This window comes from Dermacentor andersoni, chromosome 8, assembly GCF_023375885.2.
Source record: "Dermacentor andersoni chromosome 8, qqDerAnde1_hic_scaffold, whole genome shotgun sequence".
In the NCBI taxonomy this organism is placed as follows: Eukaryota; Metazoa; Arthropoda; class Arachnida; order Ixodida; family Ixodidae; genus Dermacentor; species Dermacentor andersoni.
The window spans coordinates 112696021-112708485 of record NC_092821.1 but is presented as its reverse complement, the minus strand read 5'-3'; the positions used below and the strand labels follow the sequence as shown (position 1 = coordinate 112708485).

The following is a 12465-nucleotide window of genomic DNA, read 5'->3' as shown; positions in this document are numbered from 1 at the left end:
TTGAGTTTAAACAAAGCAGTAGTAAGCATGAGTGTCTGCTATTTAAAGAAATCCTGCTCCAAAAAGTGCTTGGCATGTCTCGTTTGTAGCTATACGTTTGAATATGTGCTATACAGATTGCTCTGAACGACATTTCAGTTGCTGTGTAACTTGTGCTGTGCTTGCGTGTCACACATGAACAGACATCTTCAGCTTTGGAACAATGCATACTGCACAGTAAAATAGGCATCACAAAGCAATATTCAACAATGCAAGATTGGTTGCCATTCACCTTGGAAATAACCTTTATTTAAAGAAAGTTCCCTGGCGAGACAATATTCAGAAGCACAGTGAACAGAGCAAAGGAGTAACATAATGGCACATGGTTATTTGTCACTGCATGTGTATCTGTCATGCTCAACATAGACAAATCATGTGCTTTTCACTACCGCAGTATGCAGCATACTACGATTAGCCACATGTGAGCACACGCAATGTGTTATGTTGAAGTGCACGGCCTATTTACTTCATGAAAAGAAAAATAAAACATGTTACACCAGCACATGTCTCCGCCTCATTTGCCAGCGAGTGCGCCGGCGCACACTTTGCAGGTAGGCAATGCGCAAATTTCTGGGCAGCCGAAACACACCAACTATGGATTCGCGCACCGCACGGCCTCTTTGAAACAAAGCTCGAGAAGGGTGTACAGGGTGCGCTTGCGGTGGCACCTGTACTTGAAGTGGCACTTGTGCCTGGGCTGGCCCCTGTGCGCTGTCGTCATGTGCACCGTCGTCATCTGGGTCGTCTGGCAGAGGCACGCCTGCTGCAAGGCAGAAGTTATGCAGCGCTGCACAAGCTGCAACAATAGTGGCTGCTTTCTGAGGCGAGTAGTGGAGCACCCGATACCTCTGCAGGCATCGGAAGCGGCTCTTGACGACTCCTATGCACCGCTCAACGGCATTTCGCATTGATGCGTGTGCCTCATTATAGCGCCCCTCTGCTGTGAGGCGATTTGGGTGACCAGGCACAGGAGTCATGATCCATGGCTCTAGCGGGTACCCAGAGTCCCCTGTAAAGTGTTGCATGTCAGTGAACGAAATGGATACATTAAGGCACAATGCAAGAACACAGTCTACGCCAGGGCCCTTTTACAACAGGAGCGGGTCTTGGATTTATTGTTGCAATATCTATCAAACATTTACCTTCCCGGAAAGTTGTAAAGAAAGTTTGACTCATTTTAAAGAAAAGCCCAATTTCACCTGTTGTCTTGGCTGCAAATCTCATTCTCAGGTTAAGTTGGACATGTAATATTTATTTCATACTCGTGGTTTTCTGCTCCGTTCATCCCATTTGCCCCTCCCTAAATGTACATCCTCCGCTAAAACTTATTAGCTCTTCTCTCTTCAGAAGTGTTATTTTATAAAACACTTCTAAGGTCTACTCTCGAATATGCTGCCAGTATCTGGGATCCTTGCTCTACCTTTCATACCTCTTCTCATGAAGGTACCCAAAATCGAGCTGCCCGTTTGATCCTTTCTAATCACTCCAGCACCACATGTCGCTGCAACAAAAAAAATCGCACACATTGAGACAAAAAGAAAAATAGCGCAACTTGCACTATTCTACAATATATACTACACCGATCACTAACGTCAATGCCGAAAGTTTCACGCACACGCTTATTCCTTTGTTCCAAGGACAGGGACCAGGTCCCCGAGTCCATTGTCACCAACCCTTTTCCACCATACTTGAAAACTGCCATTTTGACGTGTTCTGTAGAATTCCACTCCTGCCTGTAACGCTCCACGTGGCATTCAGTGTATTGAAATTAATCAATAAACAGCATAACATGTCAGCTGTTGTATACATGCTGGTACAAATATCTGCCTTTTAAGAGAGACTTGTTTCTCTCGATAGTCGCTGCAGGTTCATTAGGTACTGCTGCATTCACAACACATTTCTAGCAAATCACGCTTTCTTAAAGCTTGCTAGGATGCAAAACTATTTTTCTGTGAATGTTTTACATGTGGAAGAAGCACTGCTACTTTAGGTGCACTTACCAAGCAAGACTTCTCCATGAAGTAACAGGCCACGAGTGAGGCGGCGGCGAAATGCAGAATACCTCCAGACGAAAGAATCATGGCACGATCCCGGAAACCGTGGGTCAATTGCCAGGATATACAGCTTCGCGTCGCACACCTCATAAGGGAAAGCAAAGAGAAGGTGTCAGTGCCACTACAACAAATATCTGGCACAACCTTTTGCTTACAACACTACTTGCCAATCAGTTACTGTTCAGTCAGCGAACACAATTACAGAAAAAGAGATATCAACATACGCAGTAGGCAGCTGAACTAATGATCAGCATGATAACAATGTCATCTTAACCTGCAAATGCAATGTTGGCATGTGTACACATGCTCATGTATGGCGTGCGGTCACAACACAATGTGCAAAATAATTCCTTTGGTTTCTTCCGTCCATATTGTATAAGATTCTGCTAAAGAGTGCCACCTGTGTTTTTTTTTTTTTCAGACAAAGTGCCTATTACAAGCGAAAGAATGCGGAAACAGCATGTGCCGTATTAACAGCTAGAGCAAATGGGTGTCCACATATTCTCATTCTCCCTCACACCATTTTCATTGATGGGATGCTCCTTTTCACGTTTACAGTCTGTTGGCCACAATGCTTTAGTTTTACGTCGAATAAGAATCACAAAGGCTCGTCTTCTGTTAGGATCGCTCGCAGACGAAGACTGCCTTCACTGCTACGGCGTCTATTCCGGTTTAAATCGCGCGTAATGTGTTTACATTGTAGCATCGGAAAGGCTATTCAACTGTGATTGGAGAGCACTGAAAAAGTGCGGCCGTGTTCTATGCAAAGATCAAAGTCGTCATTACACATACAACACAAACGCTACGTTCTCTCATAGGAACGCAAGTATTACCGGCAATTGATGAAAAATAACGAAACGAAGTTTTTTACAACGTGTACTCGCGCAATCACATATCGAAAATATTTGTCAATGAACAATACTCACGACCATGCAGTTGAGGGCGTAATACCCTTTACGGCTCCAGTACGATTCCGTTTCGCCGGGGCCGAGCTTCTTAGGGCGAACGATGGCTATCAGACTCCCGTCCACACATCCTAGAAATCCTGGAATTTTTCCACGGCTAAGAAAGCCTTCCTTGACGGCGGCTTTCTGCGCCGTGGATGGGAATCTAACCCACCCTTTTTCTTTGCCCACAACCGTAATGGCCTTGGCGACGGCTGTAATGCTCCGGCTGACCGAAGGCTGCGACAGTGCAATCGCTTCTTCATTCCCGACGCACGTTGAAAGCTCCCGGTGGCAAAAAACCGCAGCGCGCCAGCACTTTCATCGTAGCGTCGACACCACGAAATCTTTGAGGTCCGAGATGTCCTTCCAGCTCATCGCAAAGACGTCACACTATGTCTTTGGAGACCCTAAAATGCCTCCGAAACTCTTCTTCGGCCATGCCGAACGCGTCGCGTCGTTGCCTCTCGTCGCGTCGTTGTCTTTCGGCACTCGCCAGCAACACAACCAAAGGAGCCGCCATTGCCGTCTCTGTCTCGTCTCGTCTAGGTGCCGGCTCGTCAGCTGGCGCGAGGTTAGCCGGCAGCCACGGTTGCCCTAGCAACCCTCGACATCATGCTCGCCCCCGCGCGCGACCCTCGAGAGAACCACTTCTCCGCGGTTCCTCTCCTAGCAGGGAACCGGTTCCTTTCCAGAAGATTGGCAACCTGTGTGACGTCATCAAAATTTGTCGTCCCGCCCACCAGGGATGACGACAACGAAACGCCGACCAATGGCAGCAGCCCAAAGGAACCGGTTCCCAAAGGAACCGCTACAGAATACGGCCCCTGTTATCAAACTTCACAGAGTGAAATGGATCATGATTTGTTTTAATTGACATGATTAACATGTTGGCGCGCAAATAGGTACCCTGCTACTTTTTGACTTTTGAACAGGTAACAAAGTTACATTTGTAAATTTGCGTACATTTGCGCATAGTTGTGTATGAGAAAGAGCGCAACAACAAATTGGCGTATGTACAACGCCGTATATACACAGCAGCTGAAACCACGCCCACGTTGCAACGAGGCTCTCAAAACAACGATGCGAGCGACAACATTGTCACATATCGCAAAGATAATAAAGAGCAACACTCAACGCAGCAATTTTGAGCCACAAGAATATCGCATATGCACAGCGACGGCACAAATAAAGGAAGCTCTTATAAACGAAACGTTTGTTTTACATGCGGCAGTAACCGCCAGCAATGCTGCTCTCTTCAAATATGTTTTCTAAGGCTATTAAAGATCGTTGGCGTGTACCTGGCAGCAAACGATGAACGAAGTATACTTTTTGCAAGCATCTACAAAATAGCGAGGGAAAGTAGGTTGCTTTCCTCAACAATATCGCTCGGGCCAGACAAGGCACATATCGATAAACCGTGCGTTAACAGGGGCCATGCGCGTTGTTCGGGAACTGTTCTCTTTGGAACGACGTATATAGGATTTGGGAATTGAACCCGAAGATTAGCCGATTCCAACTGCAAAGCTTCCGAAACGATGCGCATTGTTTGCGCGAACAAAGCAGTGCGAGGCACAAGGAAGTCTTCGCTGTATCAGTGAACAGAAAGCACGACTGCAGGGTGGGCGGGGGGGAGCGGGGTGCAGGCTTGCCGAACGCGTGGGTGGGATTTCGTTCGATAGAATGACAAAGCAGGGAATTAGGGACCAGCGGGGATTGCATTCGTCTGGCGAGACTTCTGGACTGAGCAGCTAAAATGTTTCTTGTGTGTTTTTCTATTCGCGTCGACTTCAAGCCTTTATATTTTAAATACATCTTTTTTTGCTTGTGGATTGCACTAGTGGCATCTTCCTGTAATTCTGTACTGTAATATTTTTTTTTTGAAGTTATACCTTCAGAGTAGAGTAATCCGGAAGACAGAGTAGGACGTTGGACATAAGTCGGTTTTCTCCTTAATGCACCTTTATCGCTTCATCGACCTTTATTCACCCCTGCGAGGCCCTTATCATAATTTTGCGCACATAACTTGGGACTTTGCCGTTACTAAGATCGACTTGTTGCGGTATTTCGTTTTCTAGTTGTTTTCAAGAGCTCTAACTGCTTTGTTTCCGAAAATAAGGCTTGCGACGTCTGCTTACATGCTTAAATGGATAAAACCAGGCTTCTGGAAGCACATCGTAACAGAATTCTGCCTTACGTTAGAACCGGTAAAGTTAGGCTAGTACGTTCCTTGATAAGAACGTTACCCCCTAGCGATATAAACTTAGAATGCTACTTGAAGAGCAATGCGAGGCATATTCTATCGTGTTGTTCCTTCCACGGTTCCAAGTTGTGGTTATTTCATACTTGAAGAAAAGAGCGCTGCGACGACGCGGACTAAAAGAGGAACATGTACAACGGACAAGGCGCCATTTCCAACAAGAAACAGGATGATAAATCCTGTTTTAAGTTCTTTTCTTCAAGTATGCAAAATCAAATCGTCCACATCAAGCTTCTGGTTGTTTCAGTACGTGACCGAAGCCTATTTCCTGAACTTATGCTGCAGTCGTTCAGTTACCTTTTTTTCTTGTTGTACTAAGCATCGCCCCTCTTGTTCCGAGGGAGCTCGGTGAAACCGCGTGCCTCAGGAATTAAATTCGTGAAAGCTGGCTTTTCCTAGCTCTTCATATCTTGCGTCTGTGCCACCTCTGTAGAAGTACAATAACGGATAAAATTTCAGGCAATGAGATTCTTGCGTTATCTAGATTTCTACACTTCTGAAGAGTTTGAAAACATTTCGACTCTAGAAATGGACCATATTTTGTAGAAAGTAATAAAAATATTTGTCAACTAACGGTATGATATATTTATTGGGACGATTTTAGTAGCACAATTTCACAACTTGTCTTTATGCCCTCCATGGCAAGATCGAACGGGAGAATCACTGAGTTGGATGTGACCGTTTATAATAATTTCTTCATTGCTCACTGTTTTAGTCTTTTATATTGATCTTTCTTTCAATTTCAACGCCTTTGCAAGGTAGTTCTTCTTATGAGATATAATTAGGTGTAATATAAATTGGTACACACGTGTTAGCTTACTGGCCAGGGGTTTCCGCTGCTGACTGCCATCATTTCGACCTATGCTGGGCAACTTTTGCTGGAATCATCCGGAAGGTCGTATAAACAAAAGGCTTCAAAAATGAACAGATCTAAAGCTTTTTTACTGTTTGAAGTATCCTGTCATTGTCTACGGACTGCTTCAATACAGTAATACAATAAATATACAAGTTATCAGTCAGTAGCTCACAGATCTCAACACTATCGTCGGCGATAACAAAATCCTCAAAAAGGAAATTAAAAAAATAAAGTATGGAGTTTTACGATCCAAAACCACTGTCTGATTATGAGGCATGCCGTAGTGGGGGACTCTGGAAATTTCGACCACCTGGGGTTCTTTAATGTGCACCTAAATCTAAGTACACCGGTGTTTTCGCACTGCGCCCCCATCGAAATGCGGCCGCCGTGGCCGGGATTCGATCCTGCGACGTAGTGCTTAGCAGCCCAACACCATAGCCACTAAGCAACCATGGCGGGTTCAAAAGAGACGTCGTCCAGGCCAAAGTGCAAATTGTCATCACCCCTGCAGGAGAGGTTGGTGCTGCCACTATGGCCACTAGGGAATAACTAATGCCGTCGGCGAATTTTCCTTTTTCAAGCTCTTTATTACCGCTGCACGAATGAAGAGAGCGCGGGGGGGGGGGGGGGGGGGAGGGGGGAGATGCGAAGCGGAGGCGTTGATCGAATGAACCGAAGCTCTTGCGTTCGGACAAGTTTTCCTTCCATGCCAATGTATCACAATTAATTAAATTATGGGGTTTTACGTACCAAAACCACTTTCTGATTATGAGGCACACCGTTGTGGAGGACTCCGGAAATTTCGACCACCTGGGGTTCTTTAACGTGCACCTAAATATAAGTACACGGGTGTTTTCGCATTTCGCCCCCATTGAAATGCGGCCGCCGTGGCCGGGATTCGATCCCGCGACCTCGTGCTCAGCAGCGTAACACCATAGCCACTGAGCAACCGCGGCCGGTAATGTATCACAATACACCGCATGAATCGTCAGTTTCAGACGTCTCACGAGTTCGCCGCAATACCTTCATTTATTCAACGGATAAAAATTTCGTCGTTTCAGAATTTTATCACACAGAGCGCTAAAAAAAACGAGTATTTGGCTTTTAACATTACGTTTTGTGAATTCAGAAAGCCCGTAGGCATTTGACGACCCGTCCCCTTTTCCCGTTTGTAATGCCTCTCTGTAAACGCTGCTCTGAGCGCATCATGCTTTATCGCTTTCGCTTCCCTTTCCCTCTTCACTTTCTGCTCTCTTCCCTCTTCCCTTCCCTCTTCTTCAGTGTAGGATAACAAACCAGATTCAAATTTGTTAACTTGCGCTCGGCGCGGTAGCTTAGTGGCTATGCTTTTTGCGCAGCTGAACTTTAGGTTGCGGGTTCGGTCCCTGCCGCGGCGGCTGCATTATGGTGGCGGCGAAGAGCAGAACGCTCGTGTACTTTGATTTGGGTGCACTTGAAGGATCCCCAGGCTGTCAAAGGATAGGGTGGCGATTTGGCGGTAAGTGGGAAGTAATTTCTTCCGTATTACGTCACATCTCCCTGAGATTCTGGATCCACAATTGAAACCGTTCGTCGAGGAGTTCACTCGACGAACACGTCCTGCCTCTTTGAGGCAGGACGCGTTCAACTGGCTGTGGGCCGGAGCGGCCTCCGCTAACTTGAACTATACCCCCCCCGCCCCCTACACACACACACACGTATACATATCTTGGTGCTGCAGGTACAAACCTCAAATGTTTTATTTTTTTTTATAACCTCCCTCCTTTTCCTTGGCTTCATTCTTTCTTTATTTCATCTACAAACATGTTTTTTTTTTCTAAGAATGTTATTGGTTTTATTAAATAACCTACATGCGCCCTTTATTACAGCGAAGCTGGTTGTCACTATGGTTTTGTGTATTTTTGTTCTGCGCGAGCGAAAAATCCTGGTTGGCGTGCGGAAAGGGTCCAAGCCCGATGGCGCATACCCCTGTGTACTTTCGGGCAGCGGGTTCCGGGACCTGTAATGCATCCTTGATCTGTCCTTCTAACTAAACTGGAACTGGGACCCAGGGAGGTTCCAGGCACAGGGGTGAGAACAGAGGTTTTCGTTCGAGTGTTTGATAATAATAATAATAATAATATTAATAATAACAATAATAAAAATAATAATAATGCTGACCCGTGTCGGCCCTGTGTACGTTCGCAGTGCCTTCTCATTGTCAACGTTCCAACCACTTGATGCCCTAGTCTCCTGCCCCTCTCCCGGTTACGGCACCGTCCCACGTGTATGCAAGACAAGGTGCCGTTCTCCATATTGAATTTCACTTCTATCGTCGTGACGGGTAGGCCGCCGATCAAGACCCACGGCTCAAGGATATATGCGTGTGTATGAGCACGTGTGTGTGCCTTTCGTTGCCACGACCTCCGGCGCCGCTCAAGACAATGAAATGTGTTCCAACTTTGATCAAAATTCTGCGTCACCTCTGTGTCGTGCGGAGTGGTTCACGAGAGGGGAGTGGTTCGTGATTCTTTTTTTTTCTATGCTTAAAACCGCCGCAGCTGTCCAACCCCCTAGCTATGCTCTAACGTGGAGAAGGTCAGAACCGACGTGAGATGCTACTATGGCGTATTACTGCATAAAAAACGACCACGCAAGGAAGTTTAATTAAAAATGATTATGTTTTAAACCAAAATCTTATTCACGGCCCCACTCAGCCTGCATTGCAGCATCACATAAGCAGCATTCTCCGATGCAGCCGTGCAAGTACCTGACTGCCCTGCAACGTGAAGCCTGTGTAACGGAACCCGAGCAACAAAAATGACCAATTGTAAAAACAGACTGCTCATATAAGTTCTTCTCTATTCGAGTGAAGTTCATGGAAGGTCTCCTTTATATTAGTCATTTATTGTTACGCGTCAAAGTAAACTTGGGTTCCATTTACATTTGCATTTGAGCACGCCGTCGGACGCTGGCTTTCCCTACCGCATTAAAAAAAAAAACGGAGGATGCTTACGCTTCTCCTTTAAGAGTGGAACGCGATACCGTTCAAAGATCCCCGACGGCTTATCACGCTTCCCGGCAGCCGCCATCTGGATGGTGTCGTTGCAAGGAACCGAGCGGACCGTGCCAGTGTATGCATGGCGGAAACGCTGGAAAATTGGTTTGTGTTTCGGTTTCCGCGTAATAGGATTATGTTTTCTGCTATATTCAAATTACAGACCGACGCTATCGTGTCTGTAGGTTGTGTTTAGGCCGCATTTCACACTCTTTCTGGCGCATTTTACTATGAGGAGTTCGGTTACTTCCGTGACGCCTCTATGCCCGCGGAGAGCCTGCGAGGTTGTCGTTCGGAATGATTTTTCGCAGAAAGAGCGCCCGACACCTACGCCGGATTCTTTGCCACACGGGATCTTTTACGCTATCGTGTTAAGATTGGAGGACCCTTAAGCTTTACCCTTGGGAAGTGGAACGCGATAACGTTGAAAGATTAAAAAAAAAGAGGGAGATGTACGGGCCAGACCATGATATGACTGCGAGGCACGCCGTAGCGGGGGACTCCGGAACGTTGGATGACCCGGGGTTTCTCAACGTGCACCTAAATCTAAGTAAACGAATGCTTCCGCCCCCATCGATATGTGGCCGCCGTGGCCGGAATTCGATCCCAGGATCTCGTGCTTGGTACCCCGACACCCTAGACACTACAACTGCAGCTTGTGTAACTGCAATGTTTACCGGGAATCGCCGGCGGCGGACGCTGGGCCCGAAGAAGAGCTTTGTGGCAGAAACGCGGCCTCTTGCGTGCGCCAATCCCGGAGCTGGTGCAGAGCCGCGCCAGAAAATGGTATAATTTTCAGGAGTCTGTTATTGTTTCACAGTATTAATACTTAAGTGTGAGAAAATGTAACGTAAAATGCAGGCCCTGTCGGTGTTTTGTTTCCTGACATTCGTTTGTGGGCTGTCATTCTCAATATTCCGAGGAATAACTTTGTCAAGAATGTAAGACAAGGTAAAATGGTGCGGCAATATGACCCACACATACCGCATGTCATATAGCAAAGCGTGGCTTATGCATATAGCTCAATATGTACGGTATATACGATATATATCGGAAGATATCGAAGGGAAATCCGACACCAACGTCGGATTTGCTGCGGCACAGGGCTCTTGACGCTTTCGCGTGAAAATTGGCTTCCATTCCACCCTGTGACGGTGGTTGGTCAGTGAAGCTGTGGTGTCACCTGATCCGATGGACCAATATGTCGTATCCTTGAACTACGTCCTGCCTAGCCTGAGCACGACGCCCATGTGCATATTGGCGTTTCTGTTCCCATCGCCGCTCATCGTGGTCACGATGCTCTTCGGAGTCCAAACTATGCGCGGTCTTTCCGCAGCGCTATCAGAACACAAATGAAGTCAGCTGCTAGGCGAGTTCTTCTTTTACATGTGAAAGTAAAGTTACGTCACTCCCTGCTTCTTACACTGCAGTTGCTGATTCCCAGCAACTTCAGCATATGGAACCATAATCTTTACCGGGAAACGCTTGACGCGAACGCTGTTCGCCAAGGCGAGCTTTCTGGTTCTTTGTGTGTTGCCCCTCACGGCGGACGCCGCCGCGGATGTGCGGAGGTGAGCGCCACCTTGTGGTGCTGAAAGCCAGCGGCGCGCGTGGCGCTCAACTCCCGTTTTTATAGGTGGAGTTTTGCCCACAGAAACGACAAATGCTATATGGGGCAGAGCTATACATATTCGCTGTAAATCTGCTGCGGAGCTCCTGAACAGCGTTGGTTTAACCAAAGCGGTTCAAAAACCAATTCGTCAAATGGCTGAGGTCCGGCTTCCCCCTGGAGACATCTCCACTCCAGCATTTTATTTTTTTAACCTCCTTAGCTGTAACATAATTAATACGTGGTGCACACACACCCAGAACAGCGTTCACAATACATTTAAATGCGATTCCGCTGCAGCATCGCTTTGGTGTCCTTCTGCAGGGGTGAGTTTGAGTGCATGGTTCCGAGACCTTTGTTTCTCCGAAAGCTATGCAGCCCGAACCGGCCTAATCAAAGGAAGGGCAGTGGGTACGGCTATGAAGTACGGTCCCTTTGCAGTCACAAAATATGCGCGAAATTTCCCATGGTTGAAGGAGTTACGTGAGGTCTCAAGATATAGTCTGAGAGGCGCAAGCGAACAGATGAGTTAATCATGCGCATACAGATACGACAGCATGAAAGACGGCACTACGCTATGTAAATCGTAGGCAGATCAGGATGGTACCGTTACGGGATTAAGCCGAGCACAGGACATGCAAATGGGCATTTCTATCTCGGTGAAACCCGTGCTACCTACTCCTAACAGAGCACGCAAGCCAACTCCGTATAGTACGCACCGTAAAAACATTGGACGGTAGCTAAAGTGCGTATTGAATATGTGAGTCCTCTCAGGCGAAAAAAAAAAAAAGCTTAAGCACGTTTCATGCTCTCGGTTCTGCTACTATCAACGTCAGTAACAGGTGCCTCGATTCCTTACATACCTTGTTATGCTTTGCTCCGCAGAGGCCCGATGCACGCATGCGGAGTGAGATCAAAGTTGAGTGCGAAACTGAGGGCCAGGTCGGCGGGAGGTGTTTAGAATAAAGGCTATCATCAAAGGATATCGTGGGAACGCACGCAGCTGTCCCATGATCAGCCGCGCTTATAATATAATGCTCTTTGGGACCGTGCAAAAAAACAAAAGAAAGAAAAAGCAGCTTCCGTGACAGCGCTTCGCTGCGTCGGATTGTTCCCGAAGAGGTTTCTATTTTGGTCGTTCGCCGCTTGCAGCAATTTGTGATGTTCTCTTCTCTCGTCTTTTTTCTTCTTCAGTTGGAATAGATTTTTCAGAGGCTTTCAGCTTTCTGCGCTATGTTCCGGATTTCACGGGCAGTACATAATAGAGCAACGCGTCGGTGTCTTTGATCCTTCTACTAGTCTGACGACGAAGCTTGCTTTAGAGCACCCGATGTTTCTGGCAAACTGCACAATCGTATGTAGCATTCATGAGATTGTCTAGGGGTGTTTACCTCTTAGGTGCGACTTTATATCCAGTGTACGAAGGTAAGTGCAACTTATGTTTTTCAGCGTAACAAGGAAAAGTTAAATTGCAACGAGTCTCGCACAGATGGACGGACGGACAGACAGACCAACACACACACACAAACACACTCACACGCACAGACAGACAGACAGACAGACAGACAGACAGACAGACAGACAGACAGACAGACAGACAGACAGACAGACAGACAGACAGACAGACAGACAGACAGACAGACAGACAGACAGACAGACAGACAGA

General features: G+C 46.8%; 1 long non-coding RNA gene across 1 annotated transcript; it reads right to left on the bottom strand.

Moving 5' to 3' along the window:
- Window positions 1-266: 266 nt before the first annotated feature.
- Window positions 267-3825, bottom strand: LOC129384341 (uncharacterized). Its single transcript, XR_011896099.1, has 3 exons — window positions 3020-3825; window positions 2040-2178; window positions 267-1048 (listed from the first exon to the last, which is right to left on the bottom strand). It is a non-coding gene; the product is annotated as an uncharacterized lncRNA (long non-coding RNA).
- Window positions 3826-12465: the final 8640 nt, after the last annotated feature.